Source organism: Heptranchias perlo, unplaced genomic scaffold (genome assembly GCF_035084215.1).
Source record: "Heptranchias perlo isolate sHepPer1 unplaced genomic scaffold, sHepPer1.hap1 HAP1_SCAFFOLD_44, whole genome shotgun sequence".
In the NCBI taxonomy this organism is placed as follows: Eukaryota; Metazoa; Chordata; class Chondrichthyes; order Hexanchiformes; family Hexanchidae; genus Heptranchias; species Heptranchias perlo.
Genome location: NW_027139453.1, coordinates 7,226,997 through 7,250,990, shown reverse-complemented (window position 1 = coordinate 7,250,990; position 23,994 = coordinate 7,226,997). Strand labels below are relative to the sequence as shown.

At 43.9% G+C, this 23,994-nt stretch overlaps 1 long non-coding RNA gene across 1 annotated transcript in view; it reads left to right on the top strand.

Moving 5' to 3' along the window:
* The window catches only part of LOC137312874 (uncharacterized), a 65,757-nt gene extending 42,309 nt beyond the window's left edge, over positions 1 to 23,448 (top strand). The window contains exon 3 of the long non-coding RNA XR_010960908.1: positions 22,577 to 23,448. This is a non-coding gene — a long non-coding RNA (uncharacterized lncRNA). The remainder of the gene's footprint in view (positions 1 to 22,576) is intronic.
* Positions 23,449 to 23,994: the final 546 nt, after the last annotated feature.

The window sequence follows — 23,994 nt, the reverse complement described above, 5'->3', positions numbered from 1 at the left end:
TTTATAAAGGACTCAACTGCTTGCATAAGGTGAGAAAAAGTGCGGCTTAAAGAGATAGATGGAGGCAAAGCTCTTTGAAGAAATGGGTTTTAAAACAGCTTTTGAAGGCGTTACAGACACCTTAGACCCTCTTTACAATTAAGGATATATTGAGGGCATCTTTCAATTAATGGCACTAAATATTGTAAGGCCTGAACACCGCACTGTAATTTTTTCCCAGAGGTGAATATTAATAGTGTTCCCCTCCTGTGTCACAGGGCGGTGTCTCATAATTTGTTCTCGATAAAATTTTATGAGAATTACGCCTCAAACTGAACAGATTTCCTCCTTCCCCCTCATCAATCTCTGTCCCTTATGAAAATATATTCTGTCTATGAGCTGGCTTTGTTGCTAGGAATCCAAAGTATGGAATTAAGTTGAAAACAAAGTGGTGTCTTTGTTCAGACGGGTGCCTGTGTTCAGAAAGGGGTCTATGTGTTCCTCCAAACATTCAACCCTGGGATCTGCAGATCTCAGGTTGAATTGTTATGTTTAGCTCAGACCCGATCAAATTTCGTGCCAGTAATACAAATAAATCCTCAATAGCCCCTGAACTGATAAATTTGCGCTAAGGTGCCATTCAAGTGCAATCAAAAACCTATTTAAATCCTGTTTCTTCAAACTTATTTTCTCCACCTATCTCCTTACCCCGCACTGTTTGTCCCTCACATTCTGCACGCTGCTGAATTCATTGTAAAGCAATCTCCGATATCTGTTTACAAACAAAGCCTGGCAATGAATACAGACCGAAACTGCATAAGGGCCATATTCTGAACACAGGCCCAAGTCTGAAGATGTTTTTTGTTAGTGTACAGGAAACTTTATTGCACATCTGGAGGATGCTGTTCCTCTCCCCTCACTTCTCCTTCACCCCGCCCCACCCCTTGGCTCGACCCATCTTTGTAACATAAATTATGTCATTTACATTTCCCCATCCTCTTCGTAATCGAATCTTCCTCTCCTCCACTTTACTTCTTTCTCTAAGTATGCTGTAAATCTGCTTTTATTTTCCTCATTTATTTGCTTTCCTTTGTGAGCATAACACTTTGGTCAGTTTTCAACTTAATTCCATACTTTGGATTCCGAGCAACAAAGCCACCTCATAGACAGAATATATTTTCATATGGGACATAGATTGATGAGGGGGAAGGAGGAAATCTGTTTAGTTTGAGGCGTAATTCTCATAACATTTTATCGAGAACAAATTATGAGACACCGCCCTGTGACACAGGAGGGGAACACTATTAACATTCACCCCTGGGAACTAAATACCTGAGATAAAGTTACAGTGCGGAGTTCAGGCCTTAAAATATTTAGTGCCATTAATGTAAAGATGCGCTTAATATGTCCTTAATTGTTAAGATGGTCTAAGGTGTCAGCAACGCCTTCAAAAGCTGTTTTAAAACCCATTTCTTCAAAGAGCTTTGCCTCCATCGATCTCTTTAAGCCGCACGTTTTCTCACCTTCTGCAAGCAGTTGAGTCCTTTATAAATTAGTCTGAGGTATCTCTTTATAAACAAAGCGTGACACTGAACACAGATCCGACACGGAAGACAGACTCCTCTCGGAACAAAGACACAACTCGCGAAACAGATCAAAGTCGGAACACAGACCCCACTCTGAACAAAGACAACAATCTGAACACAGGCCCCACTCTGAACACATACTGCCAACAATGAACACAGGCCCCACTCTGAATACATACTCCCCACTCTGAACACAGGCCCCACTCTGAACTTAGACCACACTCTGAACATAGATTCTACTCCACACATCGTCATCAGACAGAACGCAAATCCCAGTTTGAACACAGAAACCCACTCTGAACACAGGCCCCACTCTGAAGATTCCTGTGTTCGTGTAGACAGAGCTTTATTTTACATCTGGACGATACTTTCATCTCTCCCCACTTCTCCTTCAACCCCCGTGGCTCCACCCACGATTGGAACATTACGAATTCCGAATTATCCTCTCCTCCACTTTAATTCTTTCTGCAAAACTTCTTTAAATCTGCTTTTTATTTTCCCCATTGTACCTGCCTGACTCAGCAACTGAAACATTTTGGTCATTTTCTAACTGAATTCATTACTTTGCATGCCAAGGAACAAAGCCACGTCATCGAAAGAATATATTTTCATGCGTGACAGGGATTGCTCAGGGGGAACGGAACTATCTGTTTTGTTGAATTTCGAATTCAATCAATATTCTGTCCGAAACTGTGAGGCAGTACTTATGTCACATGAGGAGAAACACTCTGAACTTTCACCTCTGAGACTTAAATATCTCAGGAAAAATTGCTTTTGGAGTTCAGAGCGTAACACATTTCGTGCCAGTAAGAAATATGTCCTTTTTAGTCCCGGAAATGGTAAAGTTGCTCTAAAGTGCCAATTAAATGCCTTCAAAAAACTGTTTCAAACCTCCAAGGTATTCCGTCCATCTATCTCTTTAACCCGCACTCTCTCTCTCACCTTCTGCACGCAGTTGAATTCTTTGTAAAGCAATCAGAGATATCAATTCACAAACAAAGCATGACATGGAACATAGATCTCACTCTGAACACTGTCCTCACTCTGGACCCAGACCCCACTCAGAACACAGGCCCCACTATGATCACAGACACCACTCTGAACATTGTCCCCACTCTGAACCCAGACCCCACTCTGAACACAGACCCCACAGCGAACACAGTCCCCACTGTGAACACAGATACACTCTGACACAGACCCCACAGTGAACACAGTCCCCACTGTGAACACAGATACACTCAGACACAGACCCCACAGTGAACACAGACCCCACAGTGAACACAGACCCCACAGTGAACACAGATCCCACTCTCAACACAGATCCACTCAGACAAAGAACCCACTCTGAGCATAGTGCACATTCTAAACACTGACCCAACTCTGAACACGGACCCTTCTCTGAACACTGATCCCACTCTGAACACAGACCCCACTCTGAACACAGACCCCACTCTGGACACAGACCCGACTCTGAAGATTTCTTTGTCAGTGTAGAGGAATCTTTATTGTACATCTGGACGATGCTGTTCCTCTCTCCTCACTTCTCCTTCACCCCCGTGGCTCCACCCACCTTTGGAACATTACAGATCTCATTTACATTCTCCTCTCCTTTTCATCCCCGAATTCTCCTCTCCTCCACTTCAGTTCTTTCTGTAAATCTTCTTTAAATCTGCTTTTTATTTTCCCCATTTTACCAGCCTGACTCAGGAACCGAAACATTTTGGTCATTTTCCAAATGAATTACTTACTATGCATACAAAGCAACAAAGCCACCTCATTAACAGAATTTTCGTAGGGGACACAGATTGCTCAGGGGAAACGAATGTATTGGTTTTGTTGATGTTAGAATTCAAACAATAGTCTGTCCAAAACAAACTGTGAGACAGGACTTTGTGTCATATAAGGTGAAACACTCCGAACATTCACCCCTGAGACCTACAGATCTCAGGTAGAATTGTTATGTTTTGCTCAGACCCGAACATGTCTCGTGCCAGTAATGAAAGACATCCTCAATAGTCCCTGAACTGAAAACGTTGTGCTAAGGTACCATTCAAGTGCCGTCCAAAAACGATTTAAAACCTGTTTCTTCAAAGTTATTTTCTCCACTCTGGACACAGACCCCACTCTGAACACGGACCCCACTCTGAACACAGGCCCCACTTTGAATACAGACATCACTCTGAACACAAACACCCCACTCTGAACACAGGCACCACTCGAAACAAAGACACCACTCTGAAGACAGACCCCAGTCTGAACATGGACCCCACTCTGAACACAGACACCTCTCTGAACACATACACCCCACTGTGAACACAGACCCCACTGTGAACACAGACACCACTCTGAACACAGACACCACTCTGAACACAGACCCCACTATGAACACAAACAACACTCTGAAGACAGACCCCACACTGAACACACGCACCCCACTCTGAACACAGACTCCACTCTGAACACAGTCCCCACTCATGAACAGACCCCACTCTGAACACAGACCCCACTCTGAACACACACCCCACTATGAAGAAAGACCCCACTCTAAACAAAGAACCCACACTGAAAAATGACCCCACTCTGAACATAAACCCGACTCTGGACACAGACCCCACTCTGGACACAGACCCCACTCTTAAGACTCCTGTTTTAATGTTGACGATGTTTTCCTCTTTTTCACTTCTCCTTCACCACCGTGGCTCCACCCACCTTTGGAACATTATGTATTTCAATTAAATTCCCCCTTTTCTTCATTCCGAATTCTCCCCTTCTCCACTTTCGTTGTTTCTGCAAATCTTCTTTAAATCTGCTTTTTATTTTCCCCATTTTACCAGCCTGACTCAGCAACTGAAACAGTTTGGTTCTTTTCCAACTGAATTGCTTACATTGCATACCAAGGAACAAATCCACCTCGTCAACAGAATAAGTTTTCGTGAGGGACACAGATTTCTCAGCTCAACGGAGGTATCTGTTTTGTTGAATTTCGAATTCAACCAATATTCTGTCCGAAAGAAACTGTGTAGCAGAACCATGTGTCACATGAGGAGAAACACTCTGAACATTCACCCCTGAGACTTAAAGATCTCAGGTTAAATTGCGATTTGAAGTTCAGAGCCGAACATGTTTCGTGCCAGTAATGAAATATGTCGTTATTAGTCCCGGAAATGGTAAAGTTGCTCTCAGGTGCCACTCAAGTGCCTTCAAAAAACGGGTCAAAACATTTTCTTCGAACGTATTCCCTCCATCTATCTCTTTCACCCGCTCTCTCTCTCTTTCTCACCTTCTGCACCTAGTTGAACTCTTTGAAAAGCAATCTGAGATATCTATTTACAAAACAAGCCTGACACTGAACACAGACCCCACTCTGAACACAATCCCCGCTATAATCACAGGACACCACTCTGAATACTGCCCCTGCTATGAACTCTGCCCCCACTCTGAACACTGACCCCACTCTGAACACGGACCCCACTGTGGACTCGGACCCCACTCTGGACACGGACCCCACTCTGAGCACGAACGCCACACTGTGCACGGACCGCACACTGAGCACGCGCCCCACAATGAACATGGACACCACTCTGAGCACAGACGCCACTCTGAGCATGGAGCCTAATCTGAACACAAATGCCACTGTGAACACAGTCCCCGCTCTCAAAACAGAACCCAATCTGAGCACGGACTCCACTCCGAACACCGACTCCAGGGTGAACACAGTCCCCACTTTGAACACAGACCCACTCTGACATAGAACCCACACTGAGACAGAACCTACTCTGACACAGAACCCACTCTGAACACAGACCCACTCTGACATAAAACCCAGTCTGATACAGAAACAATCTGATACACTCTGAACAAAGACACCACTCTGAAGATTCCTGTGTTAGTGTAGACAGAGTTTATGGTACATCTTGACGATACTGTTCCTCTCTCCGCATTCCTCCTTCATACCCGTGGCTCCACCCACCTTTGGAACATTAAATGTTTCATTTATATTCTCCTCTCCTTTTCATCCCCGAATTCCCCTTTCCTCCACTTTAGTTCTTTCTGTAAATCTTCTTTAAATCAGCTTTTTATTTTCCCCATTTTACCAGCCAGACCCAGTAACTGAAATATTTTGGTCATTTTCCAAATGAATCGCTTACTTTGCATAGAAAGGAACAATGTCATCTTATCAACAGAATACGTTTTCATAAGGGACACATATTGCTCAGGGGCAACTTAGACATCTGTTTTTTTGAAGTTCGACTTCAACCAATATTCTGTCCGAAACATATTGTGAGGCAGGACCTTGTGTCACATGAGGAGAAACATTCTGAACACTCACCCCTGGGACTTACAGATCTCATTTGGAATTGTTATGTTATGCTCACACCCGAACATATTTCGTGCCAGTAACAAAATAAATCCTCAATAGTCCCTGAACTGATAAAGTGGTTCCAAGCTGCCATTCAAGTGCCGTCAAAAACCTATTTAAAACCTCTTTCTTCAATGTTATTTTCTCCACCTATCGCCTTACCGCGCACTGTCTCTCCCTCACATTCTGCGCGCTGTTGAATTCCTTGTAAAGCAATCTCCGATATCTGGTTGCAAACAAAGCCTGACACTGAATTCAGATCTAAACTGAACATTGCCCCCACTCTGATCACTGTCCCCACTCTGGGAACACACAGCCCACAGGAAGCGGGGTGGGCGGCGGTGTTATCAATGTAGCTGTGAGAGCCGGTGTTCTTTATAAGTCCGTGAATTCGCAGCGTTGCTGTGTGGTGCCGATCATGTGGACGCAAAAGAAAACCTATTTCTTCAAATGGCTTTTTCTCCATTTTCTCTTTCACCTGCACTCTCTCACACAATCTGCGTGCATTCGAATTCTTTGTAAAGTAATCTGTGATCTCTATTCATAAACAAAGCCTGACACTGAATACCAACCACCTCTGCATAAGGACCACACTCTGAACACGGACCCCTCACTGAACACAGACCCCAATCTGAATACAGGCTCCACTCTGAGCACAGACCCCACTCTCGACACGGACCCGACTCTGAGCACAGACTCCATTCTGAAGATGAATTTGTTAGTGTACAGGAAACTTTATTGTACATCTGGACGATGATGTTCCTCTCCCCTCACTTCTCCTTCACCCTCCATGGCTTCACACACTATTGTAATATTACATATTTCATTTACATTTCCCCGTCATCTTCGTCATCGAATATTCCTCTCCTCCACTTTATTACTTTCTCTAAGTATGTTGCAAACCTGCTTCATATTTTCTCGATTTCAGTTGCTTTTCTCTGTCAATAATAGACTTTGGTCAGTTTTTAACTCAATTCCTTACTTTGGATTCCGAGCAACAAAGCCACCTCATCGACAGAATATATTTTCATACGGGACAGAGATTGCTCAGGGGGAAGGAGGAATTCTGGTTTGTTGAAGGCGCAATTCTCAAAATTGTATCCAGAACAAACTATGAGACACCGCCCTGTGTCACATGAATTTGTGAAGAGACCACACTCTGAACACAGAAACCACTCTGAAGATTTCGATGTGAGTGTTGACGGAGCTTTAATGTGCATCTGTTCGGTGCTGTTCCTCTCTCCTCACTTCTCCTTCACCCCCGTGGCTCCACCCACCTTTGTTACATTACTTATGTCATTTCTGTTCCCCCTACCTCTTCATTCCCCAAACCTCCTCTTCTCGACTTCAGTTCTTTCTGCAAATCATCTTCAAATCAACTTTTTTATTTTTCCCATTTTACCTGCCTGACTCAGTAACTGAAACATTTTGGTCATTCGCCCCACTCTGGACACAGACACCACTCTGGACACAGACCTCACTCTGGACACAGACCTCACTGTGAAGATTCCTGTGTTAATGTTGACATCTGGAAAATGCTGTTCTTCTCTCCTCATTTCTCCTTCAACCCCCGTGCTTCACCCACCTTTGTTACAATACTTATGTCATTTACATTCCCCCCTCCTCTTCAGTCCGACTTCTCCTCTCCTCCACTTTTGTTCTTTCTGCAAATCTTCTTTAAATCTGCGTTTTATTTTTTCCCATTTTACCTGCCTGACTCAGTAACTGAAACATATTGGTCATTCTCCAACTGCATTCATTACTTTGCATACCAAGGAACAAAGCCACCGCATCGACAGAATATATTTTCATTTGGGAAAGAGATTGCTCTGGGGGAACGGAGCTATTGGTCTTGTTGAATTTCGAATTCAACCAATATTCTGTCCGAAACAAACTGTGAGGCAGTACCTTGTGTCACATGAGGAGAAGCACTTTGAACATTCACCACTGAGAATTTAAGATCTCAGGTAAAATTGCTATTTGGAGTTCAGAGCCTAACGTATTTCGTGCAATTAATGAAAGATGTCCTCATTAGTCCCGGAAATGGTAAAGTTGCTCTGAGGTGCCAATCAAGTGCCTTCAAAAAACTGTTTAAAACCTTTTTTCTTCCAAGGTATTTCCTCCATCTTTCTCTTTAACCCGCACTCTCTCTCACTGTCCGCACGCAGTTGAATTCTTTCCAAAGCAATCTGATAGATCTATTCTCAAACAAAGCCTGACACTGAACAAAGACCGACAATGAACACAGACCCAACTCTGAAAACATTCCCCACTCTGAACACAGAGCCAATTATGAACACAGACCCCACCATGAACACAGGCCTCACTTTGAACACATCCACCCCTCTCTGAACACTGTCACCACACAGAACACAGACCCCACAATGAAAACGAACCCCACTCTGAGCACGAACCCCACTCTGAGCACGAACCCAACTCTGAGCACGAACCCCACTCTGAGCACGAACCCCACTCTGAGCACGAACCCAACTCTGAGCACGAATCCAACTCTGAGCACGAATCCAACTCTGAGCACGGACCCAACTCTGAGCCCGGACCTCATTCAGAACACAGATCCAACTGTGAACACAGTCCCTCCTCTCAACACAGAATCCACTATGAGCACGGACCCCAATCTAAACACAGACCCCAAGGCGAACACAGTCCCCACTCTGAACACAGCGCCACTCTGAAGCAGAACCAACTCTGAATACAGTCCCCACACTGACCACAAAGCCCATTCTGAACACAGACCCAACACTGAACGCAGATCCCACTCTGAACACAGACCCCATTCTGAACACAGACTCAACACTGAACACAGACCCACTCTGAACACAGACCCTGCTCTGAAGATGTCTGTGTTCGTATGGAAAGAGCTTTATTGTACATCTCGACGACGCTGTTCCTCTCTCCTCATTTCTTCTTCACCCCCGTGGCTCCTCCCACCTTTGGAACATTACATATGTCATTTAAATTCTCCTCTCCTCTTCATCCCCGAATTCTCCTCTCCTCCACTTAAGTTCCTTCTGTAAATCTTCTTTAAATCTGCTTTTTATTTTCCCCATTTTACCAGCCTGACTCAGTAACCGAAAAATTTTGGTCATTTTCCAAATGAATTGCTTACTTTGCATACAAAGAAACAAAGCAACAAAGCCACCTCATCAACAGAATATATTTTCATACGGGACAGAAATTGCTCAGGGGGAAGGTGGAACTCTGTTTAGTTAAATGCTTAATTCTCACAAAATTGTATCCAGTACAAACTATAATAAACCGCACTGTGTCAAATGAGGGGAACACAGTGAACATTCACCTCTGGGAACTAAATAGCCGAGATAAAATTACTGTGCGGTGTTCAGGCCTTGAAATATTTAGTGGCAGTAATGAAAAGATGCCCTTTATATATCCTGAATTGTAAAGAGGCTGTAAGGTGTCTGCAAGTGCCTTCAAAAGCTGCTTTAAAACCAATTTGTTCCGAGAGCTTTGCCTCCATCTATCTCTTTAAGCTGCACTCTCTCACACAGTATGCCCGCAGTTGAATCCTTTATAAATTATACTGAGTTATCGATTGATAAACAAACCTGACACTGAACACAGATCCCACACGGAACACAGACACCTCTCAGAATACAGGCTACACTCTGAACACAGACCCAACTCTGAAAAAAGACAACACTCTGAACACAGGCCCAACTCTGAACACAAACCCCACTCTGAACACAGACCCCACTCCACATGCAGACATCACACTGAACGCAAACACCACTCTGAACACAGACCTCACTCTGAAAAAAGACACCACTCTGAACACAAACCCCACTCTGAACCCATTCAACCCACTCTGAACACAGTGCTCACTCGGAGCAGAGGCCTCACTTTGATTACAGACCTCACTCTGAACACATACACCCGACTCTGAACACATTCACCCCATTCTGAACACAGGCACCACAATCTGAACGAAGAAAAACTGAACAAAGACTTCACTCTGAACAAAGACAGCACTCTGAACACAGACACCAATCTGAACACAGATACCCCACTCTGAACACATATACCCAACTCTGAACACATGCACCCCAATCTGAACAAAGACACCACTCTGAACACAGGCCCCGCTCTGAACACAGGCCCTCTCTGAACACAGGCCCCTCTCTGAACACGGATCCCACTCTGGACACAGACCCCACTCTGAAATTTTCTGTGTTAGTGTGGACAGAGCTTTATAGTACATCTGGACGATGCTGTTCCTCTCTCCTCACTTCTCCTTCACCCCAGTGGCTTCAGCCACCTTTGGAACATTGCAGATCTCATTTACATTCTCCTCTCCTTTTCATCCCCGAATTCTCCTCTCCTCCACTTTAGTTCTTTCTGTAAATCTTCTCGAAATCTGCTTTTCATTTTAACCGTTTCACCAGCCTGACACAGCAACTTAAATATTTTGGTCATTTTCCAAATGAATTGCTTACTTTGCATACAATGGAACAAGCCACCTCATCAACATAATATGTTTTCATAAGGGACACAGATTGCTCAGGGGCAACGGAGGTATCTGTTTTTTTGAAGTTCGAATTCAACCAATATTCTGTCCGAAACAAACTGTGAGACAGGGCTTTGTGTCACACGAGGACAAACGCTCCTAACATTCAACCCTGGGATCTACAGATCTCAGGTAGAATTGTTATGTTTTGCTCAAACCCGAACATATTTCGTGCCAGTAATAAAAATAAATCCTCAATAGTCCCTGAACAAATAAAGTTGCACTAAGATGCCATTCAAGTGCCATCAAAAACCTATTTAAATCCTGTTTCTTCAAACTGTTTTCTCCACCTATCTCCTGACCCCGCACTGTTTGTCCATCACATTCTGCACGCTGCTGAATTCTTTTTAAAGCAATCTCCGATATCTATTTACAAACAAAGCCTGGCACTAAATACAGACCGAAACTGCATAAGGGCCATATTCTGAACACAGGCCCCAGTCTGAAGATGTTTCTTGTTAGTGTACAGGAAACTTTATTGCACATCTGGACGATGTTGTTCCTCTCCCCTCACTTCTCCTTCACCCCGCCCCACCGCCTTGGCTCGACCCATCTTTGTAACATTAGTTATGTCATTTACATTTCCGCTTCCTCTTCCTCATCGAATCTTCCTCTCCTCCACTTTACTTCTTTCTCTAATTATGCTGTAAATCTGCTTTTATTTTCCCCATTTTAGTTGCTTTCCTCTGCAAACATAACACTTTGGTCAGTTTTCAACTTAATTCCATACTTCGGACTCCCAGCAACAAAGCCACCGCATGGACAGAATATATTTTCATACGGGACAGAGATTGCTCAGGTGGAAGGAGGAAATCTGTTCAGTTAAAGGCTTAATTCTCATAAAATTGTATTGACAACAAATTATGAGACTCGGGCCTGTGTCACAGGAGGGGAACAATATTAACATTCACCCCTGGGAACTAAATAAAGAGATCAAATTACAGTGCGGAGTTCAGGACTTAACATATTTAGTGCCAGGAATGTAAATATGCCCTTAATATGTCCTTAATTGTAAAGAGGGTCTAAAGTGTCTGCAAGTGCCTTCAAAAGCAGTCGAATCCTTTTTAAATTAGTCTGAGGTATCTATTTATAAACAAAGCCTGACACTGAACACAGATCCGACACGGAACACAGACACCACTCTGAACAAAGACACCAATCTGAACACAGGCCCCACTCTGAATGCGTACTGCCCACTCTGAACACAGGCCCCACTCTGAACATATAGTCTAATCAACACATCGTCATCAGACTGAACGCAAATCCCAGTCTGAACACAGAAACCCACTCTGAACACAGACCCCACTCTGAAGATTCCTGTGTTCGTGTAGACAGAGCTTTATTTTACATCTGGACGATACTTTCACCTCTCCCCACTTCTCCTTCAAACCCCGTGGCTCCACCGAGGTTTGGAACATTACTTATGTCATTTACATTCCCCAGACCTCTTCATTCCGAATTCTCCTCTCCTTCACTTGAATTCTTTCTGCAAAACTTATTTAAATCTACATTTTATTTCCCCCATTTTACCTGCCTGACTCAGTAACTGTAACATTTTGGTCATTTTCTAACTGAATTCTTTACTTTGCATCCCAAGGAACAAAGCCGCGTCATCGACAGAATATATTTTCATGCGGGACAGAGATTGGTCAGGGGGAACGGAGCTATCTGTCTTGTTCAATTTCGAATTCAATCAATATTCTGTCCGAAACTGTGAGGCAGGACCTTGTGTCACATAAGGAGAAAAACTCTGACCTTTCACACCTGTGACCAACAGATCTCAGTTAGAATTGTTATGTTTTGCTCAGACACGAACATGTCTCGTGCCAGTAATGAAATACATCCTCAATGGTCCTTGAACTGATAAAGTTGTTCTATGGTTCCATTCAAGTGCCGTCAAAAACCTATTTAAAACCTGTTTCTTCAATGTTATTTTCTCCACCTATCTCCTTAACACGCACTATCCCTGCCACACACTCTGCGCGCTGCTGAATTCTTTGCAAACCAATCTCCGATATCTATTTAAAAACAAATTCTGGTCCTGAATACAGATCGAAACTAAACATTGTCCCCACTCTGATAACTTTCCCCGCTCTGGGAACACAAAGCCCACAGAAAGCGTGGTGGGAGGCGGTGTAATCAATGTAGCTGTGAGAGCCGGTATTCTTTATAAGTCCGTGAATTGGCAGCGTTGCACTGTGGTGCCGATCACGTGCACGCAAAAGAAAACCTATTTCTTCAAAAGGCTTTTCCTCCATTTTCTCTTTAACCCGCAATCTCTCCCACATTCTGCGTGCAGTCGAATTCTTTGTAAAGTAATCTGAGGTATCTATTTATAAACAAAGTCTGACACTGAATTACAACCACCACTGCATAAGGGCCATGGTCTGAATTGAGGCCCTTCTCTGAACATAGACTTCATTCTGAAGATGTCTTTGTTAGTGTACAGGATACTTTATTGTAAATCTGGACGGTGCTGTTCCTCTCCCCTCACTTCTCCTTTACCCCGCAGCACCCCCTTGGCTCGACCCATCTTTGTATCATTACTTATGTCATTTACATTTCCCCCTCCTCTTCGTCATTGAATCTTCATCTCCTCCACTTTACTTCTATCTCGAAAGATGCGGTAAAGCTGCTTTTTGTTATCTCCATTTTAGTTGCTTTTCTCTATAAATATAACACTGGTCAGTTTTCAACATAATTCCTTACTTTGGATTCTTCGCAACAAAGCCACCTCATCGACAGAATATATTTTCATACGGGACAAAGCTTGCTCAGGGGGAGAGGAACAGCATCGTCCAGATGTACAATAAAGCTCTGCCCACACTAACACAGAAATCATCAGAATGGGGTCTGTGTCCAGAGTTGGGCCTCTGTTCTTTGTGGTGTCTTTGTTCAGATTGGGGTACATGTTTTCAGAGTGGGGTAGATGTGTTTTCAGAGTGGTGTCTGTGATCAGAGTGCTGTCTTTGTTCAGAGTGGTGTCTTTGTTCAGAAGGGTGCCTGTGTTCAGAATTGGGAGCATGTGTTCAGAGTGGGGTGTCGGTGTTAAGAGTGAGGTCTGTATTCAAAGTGGGGTCTGTGTTCAGAGTGGCACCTGTGTTCAGAGTGGTGTCTTTTTTCAGAGGGAAAGGCGTAATTCTCACAAAATTTTATCGAGAACAAACTATGAGACACCGCCCTGTGTCACAGGAGGGGAACACTATGAACATTCACCCCTGGGAACTAAATACACGAGATAAAATTACTGTGCGGAGTTCAGGCCTTGAACTAATTAGTGCCATTAATGTAAAGATGCCCTTAATATATCCTGAATTGTAAAGAGGCTGCAAGGTGTCTGCAAGTGCCTTCAAAAGCTGCTTTAAAACAAATTTGTTCAGAGAGCTTTGCCTCCATCTATCTCTTTAAGCTGCACTCTCTCACAGTATGCACGCAGTTGAATCCTTTATAAATTATGTTGAGTTATTGATTGATAAACAAAACCTGACACTGAACACAGATCCCACAGTGAACAGAGACCAATGACGGTACACAGACCCCACTTTGAACAAAGACACCACTCTGAACACAGGCCCAACACTGAACACAGGCCATCTCTGAACACAGAGCACACTCAGAACACAGACACGACTCTGAACACAGACCTCACTCTGAACACAGACACCGCTCTGAACACAGACCCCACTCTAAACGCAATCCCCATTCTGAACACCAACCCCATTCTGAACACATTCACCCCACTCTGCACACAGGCTCTATGAACACAGGCCCCACTCTGAACACAGACCCCACTCTGAACACAGGCCCCACTTTGAACACTGACCTCACTCTGAACACATACACCCCACTCTGAACACAGGCACCACTCTGAAGACAGACCCCTCTCTGAACATGGACCCCACTCTGAACACAGACTCCACTCTGAACACAGACACCATTCTGAAGACAGACCTCACTCTGAACACAGGCACCACTCTGAACACAGTCCCCACTCTGAACAAAGACACCACTCTAAACAAAGAACCCACTCTGAACAAAGACCCAACTCTGAACACAAACCCCACTGTGTATACAGACCCCACTCTGAAGACCTGTTTTAATGTTGACGGAACTTTATTGTACATCTGGACGATGCTGTTCCTCTCTTCTCACTTCTCCTTCACCCCCGTGGCTCTACCCACCTTTCCAACATTGTATATTTCAATTAAATTCCCCCTCCCCTTCATTTCGAATTCTCCTCTCCTCCACTTTCGTTGTTTCTGCAAATCTTCTTTAAATCTGCTTGTTATTTTCCCCATTTTACCAGCCTGACTCAGTAGCTGAAACAGTTTGGTCCTTTTCCAACTGAATTGCTTACATTGCATACCAAGGAACAAAGCCACCTCGTCAACTGAATACGTTTTCGTAAGGGACACAGATTGCTCATGGGAACGGAAAGATCTGTTTTGTTGAATTTCGAATTGAACCAATATTCTGTCCGAAACAAACTGTGAGGCAGGACCTTGTGTCACATGAGGAGAAACACTCTGAACATTCACCCCTGAGACTTAAAGATCTCAGGTAAAAATTGCTTTTTGTAGTTCAGAGCCTAACATTTTTCGTGCCAGTACTGAAAGATGTCCTTATTCGCCCCGGAAATGGTAACGTTGCTCTCAGGTGCCACTCAAGTGTCTTCAAAAAACGGTTCAAACCATTTTCTTTCAAGTTATTCCCTCCATCTATCTCTTTAACCCGCACTCTCTCTCTCTCTCTCTCAGCTTCTGCACGCATTTGAATTATTTGTAAAGCAATCTGAGTAATCTATTTACAAACAAAGCCTGACACTGAACACAGTCCCCACTCTGAACACAGACCCACTCTGACATAGCACCCACTCTGACACAGAACACACTCTGAAAACAGACCCACTCTGAGACAGAACCCACTCTGAACAAAGACCTCACTCTGACACAGTTCACACTCTGAGACATAACCTACTCTGAGACAGACCCCACTCTGACACAGAACACACTCTGAAAACAGACCCACTCTGACACAGAACCCACTCTGACACAGAACCCACTCTGACACAGAACCCACTCTGAGACATAACACACTCTGAGACATAACCCACTCCGACACAGAACACACTCTGAGACAGAACCCACTCTGACATCGAACCCACTCTGAAAACAGACCCACTCTGACTCAGAACCCACTCTGACATCGAACCCACTCTGACACAAAACCCACTCTGACATCGAACCCACTCTGACACAGAACCCACTCTGACACAAAAGCCACTCTGAAAACAGACACACTCTGACATAGAACACACTCTGACACAGAACACACTCAGACACAAAAGCCACTCTGAAAACAGACACACTCTGACACAGAACACACTCTGACACAGAACACACTCTGAAACAGAATCCACTCTGACACAGAACACACTCTGACACAGAATCCACTCTGACACAGAACACACTCTGACACAGAACACACTCTGACACAGAACACACTTTGACACAGAATCCACTCTGACACAGAACAAATTCTGAAAACAAACTCACTCTGACACAGAACCCACTCTGAGACAGAAGCCACTCTGAAAAAAGACCCACTCTGAAACACAACACACTTTGACACAGAAGCCACTCGGAACAAAGACCCCACTCTGAAGATTTCCGTGTTAGTGTAGACAGAGCTTTATTGGACGTGTGGACGATGCTGTTCCTCTCTCCTCACGTCTCCTTCACCCCCGTCGCTCCACCCACTTTGGAAAATTAAATATTTCATTTACATTCCCCTCTCCTTTTCATCCCCGAATTCTCCTCTCCTCCACTGTAGTTCTTTCTGTAAATCTTCTTTAAATCTGCTTTTTTTCCCCCCATTTTACCAGCCTGACCCAGTAACTGAAATCGTTTCGTCTTTTTCCAAATGAATTGCTTACAAAGGAATTGCATACAAAGGAATTGCATACAAAGGAACAAAGTCACCTCATCAACAGAATACGTTTTCATAAAGGACACAGATTGCTCAGGGGCAACGGAGGTATCTGTTTTGTTGAAGTTCGAATTCAACCACTATTCTGTCCAAAACAAACTGTGAGACAGGACTTTTTGTCGCATGAGGAGAAACACTCCGAACACTCACCCCTGGGACCAACAGATCTCAGGTAGAATTGTTGTGTTTTGCTCAGACCCGAACATATTTCGTGCCAGTAATGAAATACATCCTCAATAGTCCCTGAACTGATAAAGTTGTTATAAGGTGCCATTCAAGTGCCGTCAAAAACCTATTTAAAATCTATTTCTTCAATGTTATTTTCTCCACCTATCTCCTTACCCCGCACTGTCTGTCCCTTATATACTGCGCTCTGTTGAATTCTTTGTAAAGCAATCTCCGATATCTATTTACAAACTAAACCTGACACTGAATACAGTTCGAAACTGAACATTGTCCCCACTCTGAACACTGTCCCCACCCTGAGTACACAGAGCTCACAGGAAGCGAGGTGGGAGGCGGTGTTATCAATGTAGCTGTGAGAGCCGGTATTTTTTAGAAGTCCCTGAATTAGCAGCGTTGCTCTGTGGTGTCGATCATGTGGACGCAAAAGAAAACCTATTTCTTCAAAAGGCTTTTCCTCCATTTTCTCTTTAACCCGCACTCTCTCACACAATCTGCGAGCAGTCGAATCCTTTGTAAAGTAATCTGAGGTATCTATTTATAAACAAAGTTTGACACTGAATACCGACCACCAATGCATAAGGACCATACTCTGAATAGAGGCCCCTCTCTGAACACAGACCACAATCTGAATACAGGCTCCAGTCTGAAGACAGACCCCACTCTCTACATGTACCCGACTCTGAGCACAGACTCCATTCCGAAGATGTCTTTGTTAGTGTGCAGGAAACTTTATTGTCCATCTGGACGATGCTGTTCCTCTCCCCTCACTTCTCCTTCACCCTCCATGGCTTCACACACGATTGTAATATTACATATTTCATTTACATTTCTCCCTCATCTCCGTCATCGAATCTTCCTCTCCTCCACTTCATTTCTTTCTCTAAGTATGCTGTAAATCTGATTGTTATTTTCCCCATTTTACTTGCTTTTCTCTGTAAATATAACACTTTGGTCAGTTTTCAACTTAAGTCCTTACTTTGGATTCCTACCACAAAGCCACCTCATCGACAGAATATATTTTTCATCAGGGACAGAGATTGCTGAGGGGGAAGGAGGAATTGTGTTTTGTTGAAGGCGTAATTCTCACAAAATTGTGTCCAGAAGAAAAAGAGACACTACCCTCTGTCACATGAGGGGAACACTATGAACATTCAACCCTGGGACCTAAATACCTGAGATAAAAGTACTGTGCGGAGTTCAGGGTTTAAAATATTTCGTGCCACTAACCCGCACTCTCTCTGTCTCATATGCTGCACGCAGTTGAATTCTTTGTAAAGCAATCTGAGATATCTATTTACAAACAAAGCCTGAGACTGAACACATTCCCCACTCTGAACACATTCCCCAATCTGAACACTGTCCCCACTCTGAACACTGTCCCCACGCTCAACAAAGACCCCACCCTGAACACAGACCCCACCCTGAACACAGACCCCATTCTGAACACAGAATCCACTCCGAACACAGAGCCAACTATGAACACAGACTCCACTCCGAAAACAGACTCCACTCTGAACACAGACCCCACTCAGAACACAGAGCAAACTATGAACACTGACCCCACTCTGAACACAGAGCCAAATATGAACACAAACCCCACTATGAACACAGAGCAAACTATGAACACAAACCTCACTATGAACACAGACCCCACTCTCAACACAGACCCCACTCTGAACAGTGTCCCTATTCTGGAAACAGAACCCACAGGAAGCGGGGTGGGAGGAATTGTAATCAAGTTCGCTGTTTGAACCGTTGTCCTTTATAATTCCCTGAATTGGCGGAGTTGCTCTGAGCTGCCGATCATGTGCCCTCAAATGAATGTTTAAAAACTATTTCTTCAAAGGGCATTTCCTCAAACTTCTCTTTATTCCGCACTCTCTCACACTTTTTGCGTGTAGTCTTTGTAAAGTATCCTGAGGTATCGATTTATAAACAAAACCTAACATTGAATACCGACTCCCACTGCATAAGGACCATACTCTGCACACAAACCCCTCTCTGAACACAAACCCCAATCTGAATACAGGATCCACTCTGAACACAGACACCATTCTGAAGATGTCTTTGTTAGTGTACAGGAGGCTTTATAGTACATCTGGACGATGCTGTTCCTCTCCCCTCACTTCGCCTTCACCCTCCATGGCTCCACTTACCTTTGTTACATTACATTTGTCATTTACATTTCCCACTTTCTCTTCGCCATCGAATCTTCCACTCCTCCACGTTATTTCTTTCTCTAACTATGCTGTAAATCTGCTTTTTACTTTCCCCATTTTAGTTACTTTTATCTGTAAGTATATCACTTTGGTCAGTTTTCAACTTAATTCCTTAATTCGGATTTCTAGCAACAAAGCCACCTCATCGACTGAATATATCTTCATACGGAACAGAGATTGTTCAGGGCGAAGGAAGAATTCTGTTTTGTTGAAGGCGCAATTCTCACAAAATTGTGTCCAGAACAAACTGTGAGACAGGGACCTGTTTCACATGAGGGAAACCGCTGAGAACTAAATATCTCTGATAATATTGCTGTGCAGAATTCAGACCCTCAAATATTTAGAGCCATTAATGAAAATATATCCTTAATAAGCCCTAAATTGGTAAAGTGATTCTAAGGTGACGATCAAATGCCTTCAAAAGCTGCTTTAAAACCAATTTCTTCAGAGAGCTTTGCCTCCATCTATCTTTTTAAGCCGCACTCTCACCCATTCTGCAAGCAGTTGAATCCTTTATAAATTCGTCTGAGGTATCGATTTATAAACAAAGCCTGACACTGAACACAGATCCGACACGGAACACAGACCCCATTCTGATCAAAGACCCCACTCTGAACACTGTCCAAACTCGGAACACTCCATTGAAAGGCAAACAAGGCAAGGCAGTACAAAATAAATGGGGGGATACTGAGAGGAGAAGAGGAACCAACGGACCTTGGTGTGCTTGTCCACAGATCCCTGAAGGTAGCAGGACAGGTAGATCAGATGGTTCAAAAGGCATACGGGATACTTTCCTTTATCACTCTGAGCACCGATCCACTCTGAACACAGACACCACTCTGAACACAGACAAACATTTAACGCAAACCTCATTCTGAACACAGACTCCACTCTGAACATAGATCCCAATCTGAACAAAGACCCCATTCTGAACAGAGACCCCACTCTGAACACAGACCCCAATCTGATCAAAGACCCCATTCTGAACAAACACCACTCTGAACATTGGCCCCATTCTGAACACAGACCACACTCTGAACACAGACCCCACTCTGAAGATGTCTGTGTTAGTGTTCACGGAGCTTTATTGTACATCTGTTCCAAAGAAAAAAAATAGCATTTTCTATCTTTACTATTGGCTAAAATTCTCCAGCTCTGGCAACATCCTCGCAATTCTCTTCTGTCCCCTCTCCAGTGCAATCACATCTTTACTGTAATGTGGTGACCAGAACTGTAGCAAGTACTCAAGCTGTGGCCTAACCAAAGTTTTATGCGGTTCTCGCATAACCTCCCTGCTCTTGTATTCTATGCCTCCGCTGATAAAGGAAAGTATCCCGTGTGCCTTTTGAACCATCTGATCTACCTGTCCTGCTACCTTCAGGGATCTGTGGACATGCACGCCAATGTCCGTTGGTTCCTCTACTCCTCTCAGTATCCCCCCATTTATTGTGTACTCCCTTGTCTTGTTTGCCTTTCACAAATGCATTCCCTCACTCTTCTCTGCATTGAATTCCATTCGCCACTTTTCTGCCCAACTGACCAGTCCATTGATATCGTTCTGAATTCCACAGCGTTCCAACTCACGATCAACCACACGACCAATTTTTGTATCATCTGCAAACTTCATGGTCAAGCTCCCCACATTCAAGGCCAAATCAATAATATATACCACAAAAAGCAAGACACCTACTATCGAGCCCTGTTGGACCCGAAAGGAAACAGCCTTACAGTCGCAAAAACAACCGTCAACCACGGTAGGAACAACTCGGGTTAGATACAGAGTAAAGCTCCTCCTACACCGCCCCTTCAACACTCCCAGGGCAGGTACAACAGAGGTTAGAGACAGAATCAAGCTCCATCAACACTCCCATGAACTGTGTGTGGGTGTCAGTCCCACACCCGATGAGATCTACCAACAGAGGCCGGGATGTAGCCTGCGCCTTCCGCAGAGATCACAGATGTGATGCTGTGATCCTGATTCTCTCTCTCTCTCTCTCTCTCTCTGTCATTCTACTCTCTCTCTGACCAGTCCCTATCACTCGTTCTGTCATCGTCTATCGCTCTCTCTGTCTATCTCTCCCCTGTTTCTCTATCTGTGCCTGTATCTCTCTCTCTTTTCTCTCTGTCGGTCTCTCTCACTCTCCCCCTTGTCTTTCTCTTTCTTCCCCTCTGTCTCTTTTTATATTTCTGTGCTCTCCTTCTCTTCCTCTACTCTATGTCTCATCCTCTTTTCTATCTCTCTCTCTCTCTCTCTCTCTACTATCTCTCTTTCTCACCCTACTCTATGTCTGTCTGTCTGTCTCTCTCTCCTAATCGCTCTACCTCGACTCTGTCTGTCTGTCTCCACTCTCCCTATTTCTCTTGCCCTCTATTCTCTCTCTCTGTACCTCACCTCTCTGTGATAATAAATTAATTGGCAAAAGATCTAGATGCAAAATGAGGACACACTTTGCACTGAGGTTTATTAAGATCTCGAATGCAACATCTGAAAGAGCGGTGGAACCACATTCCAACGGCACTTTCAAAAGGCAATTTGCAGGGTGGTGGGGAAATAGCTGGGGTGTGGGACTAAATTGGGCCGTTCTTTCAAGGAGCCAGCACAGGTATGAAGGGCCGAATGTATGTTAACATTCCAGGATTTCGCAGACTATACAGCTTAGAAACAGGCCAATCGGCCCAACAGGTCCATGCCAGTGTTTATGCTCCAAACGAGCGCCCTCCCCTCCTTCTTCATCTAACCCTATCAACATGTCCTTCTATTAATTTCTCATCTCACTGAAACATATAAAATAGAATATAAGATCCTGAGAGGGCTAGACAGGATAGATGCTGAGATATTGTTTCCCCTGGCTGGCGAGTGTAGATCAAGGGGGAATAGTCTTCGGATAAGAGGTCAGACATTTACGACTGAGATGAGGAGGAATTTCTTCACTCAAAGGTTTGCGAATCTTTGGAATTCTCTATCCTAGAGGGCTGTGGATGCTCAGTCGTTGAGAATATTGAAGGCTGGGACTGATCGATTTTTGGACTTTAGGTGAATCAAGGGATTTGGGGATCGGGCGGGAAAGTGGAGTTGAGGCAGAAGATCAGCCAAGATCTGATTGAATGGCGGAGCCGGCTCAAGGGGCCATACGAACTAATCCTGCTCCCTTTTCTTATGTTCTTATGATATTACTCTCTCATGTGTTTATCTTGCTTCCCCTTAAATCCATCTTTGCTATTCCTCTCTACTACTCTTTGTGGGAGCGAGTTTGACATTCTCAGCACCATCTGGGTAAATAAATTTCTCCTGCATTTATTATTCGAATCAATTCGATTTATTAGTGACGATCTTATAATAATGACCCCTGGTTCTGGTCTCCCCTTCAGGTGGAAACATCTCTACGTCTACCCTATCAAACACGTCATTAATCTTAAAGACCTCTAGCACGTCACTCCTCAGTCTTCTCTTTTCTAGAGAAAAGAGCCCCAGCTTGTTCTCTCTTTCCTGACATGTGTCATCTCTCAGTTCTATGATATTGTTTCATAAAACTGTCCTAGATGTACTCTAGAAATGTATTGCCCTTATGTCCCAGTCTATGTGAAAATTAAAATCTCCCTTCATAACTGCTTTGCCTTAGCGACAGGCTCTTCTGACCTCCGTATTTCTGTTCAGGATCAATACTTCCTGTTTAATGTATTTTTTTTCAGTAATTGAATGTTTTTCATGCCCCAGTTCACCTCAGTTGATTGTGATTTCCAGTGTGATAGAGCCGTCCACGGGTTCGGGCTCTGAACAGCAATTTGATTCTCTGATCCGCGACTGACAACACACCCATTTTACACAGGCACAGAATGATCCGGGAGTGACAACACACCTCTTTTAAACATGGACAAAATGATGCGGGAGTGACAACACACCCCTTTCAAACAGGCACAGAATGATCCGGGAGTGACAACGCACCTCTTTCAAACAGGCACAGAATGATCCGGGGCTGACTGTACACCCCTTTTAAACAGAGACAGAATGATCCGGGACTGACAGCCCCAACCTTTTAAACAGTCATAGAATGATCCGGGACTCACAGCACCAACGTGAAAATGATTTTTCAGTGCTGTAAGCAACTGAGCTAACCGGCCAGTTCCGAGAAGAGCTGCTGGCACTTTCAGATCAATTTGCAAAGTTGGCGTCCACGGGAACCGAATCTCTGCAGCTGCCTCTCAAAGAAACTGCTGGAGGGTAGAAATGTATGAAGATGTGCAACATAGGCCTGAAACATCTGTAATCTCTGCAACAACGTATAGCACAGACCTGAAAAATCTGTAATCTCTCTAACATTGTGTAACATAGGCCTGAAACATATCTAAACTCTGTAAAATTGTATAACATAGGCCTGAAACATCTCTCAACTCTGTAACATTGTACAACATAGGCCTGAAACATCTCTAAACTCTGAAACATTGTATAATTCAATTTCTTATGTTCTTATAATTAGGTGTTACAGGGAGCGGGCAGGACTCCTGCTCCTAATTCATATGTTCTTATGTTCTAATAACATAGGCCTGAAACATCTCTGATCTTGATGCAGCAATAAATCTGATCTCTCTCTCCTGCTCGCTGCTCAATTCTTTAATATCTCACCTAGTCTGGTCTCTCTTCCACCCTCCCCTCTCAAGCAGTCAGCATCATGATTCTAAGTACCGAGAGCAGCACTTTTGTCATACACAAACATATACAGTCACATGCACACGAATACGAACACATACAGGCACATACATACACATAAAGGCACATACACACACATAAAGTCACAGACGCACATACACATACATACAGGCGCATACACACATATACACGCATATACATACATATAAAGGCACAGACACACATACGGCACAAACACAAACATACACACACAGACATAAACGCACATACAAATACACTCATACAGACACACACAAACAAATAAAGGCACATACACACACATACGGGAACATACAGACAAATATGGGCGTCACACATAATGCCACATACAAACATACACATACACACACATAAAGGCACATACACACAAATACTCATACATACACAAACAGGCAAATGCACACAAATAAAGGCACATGCACACATATACACACATAGAGGCACATGCA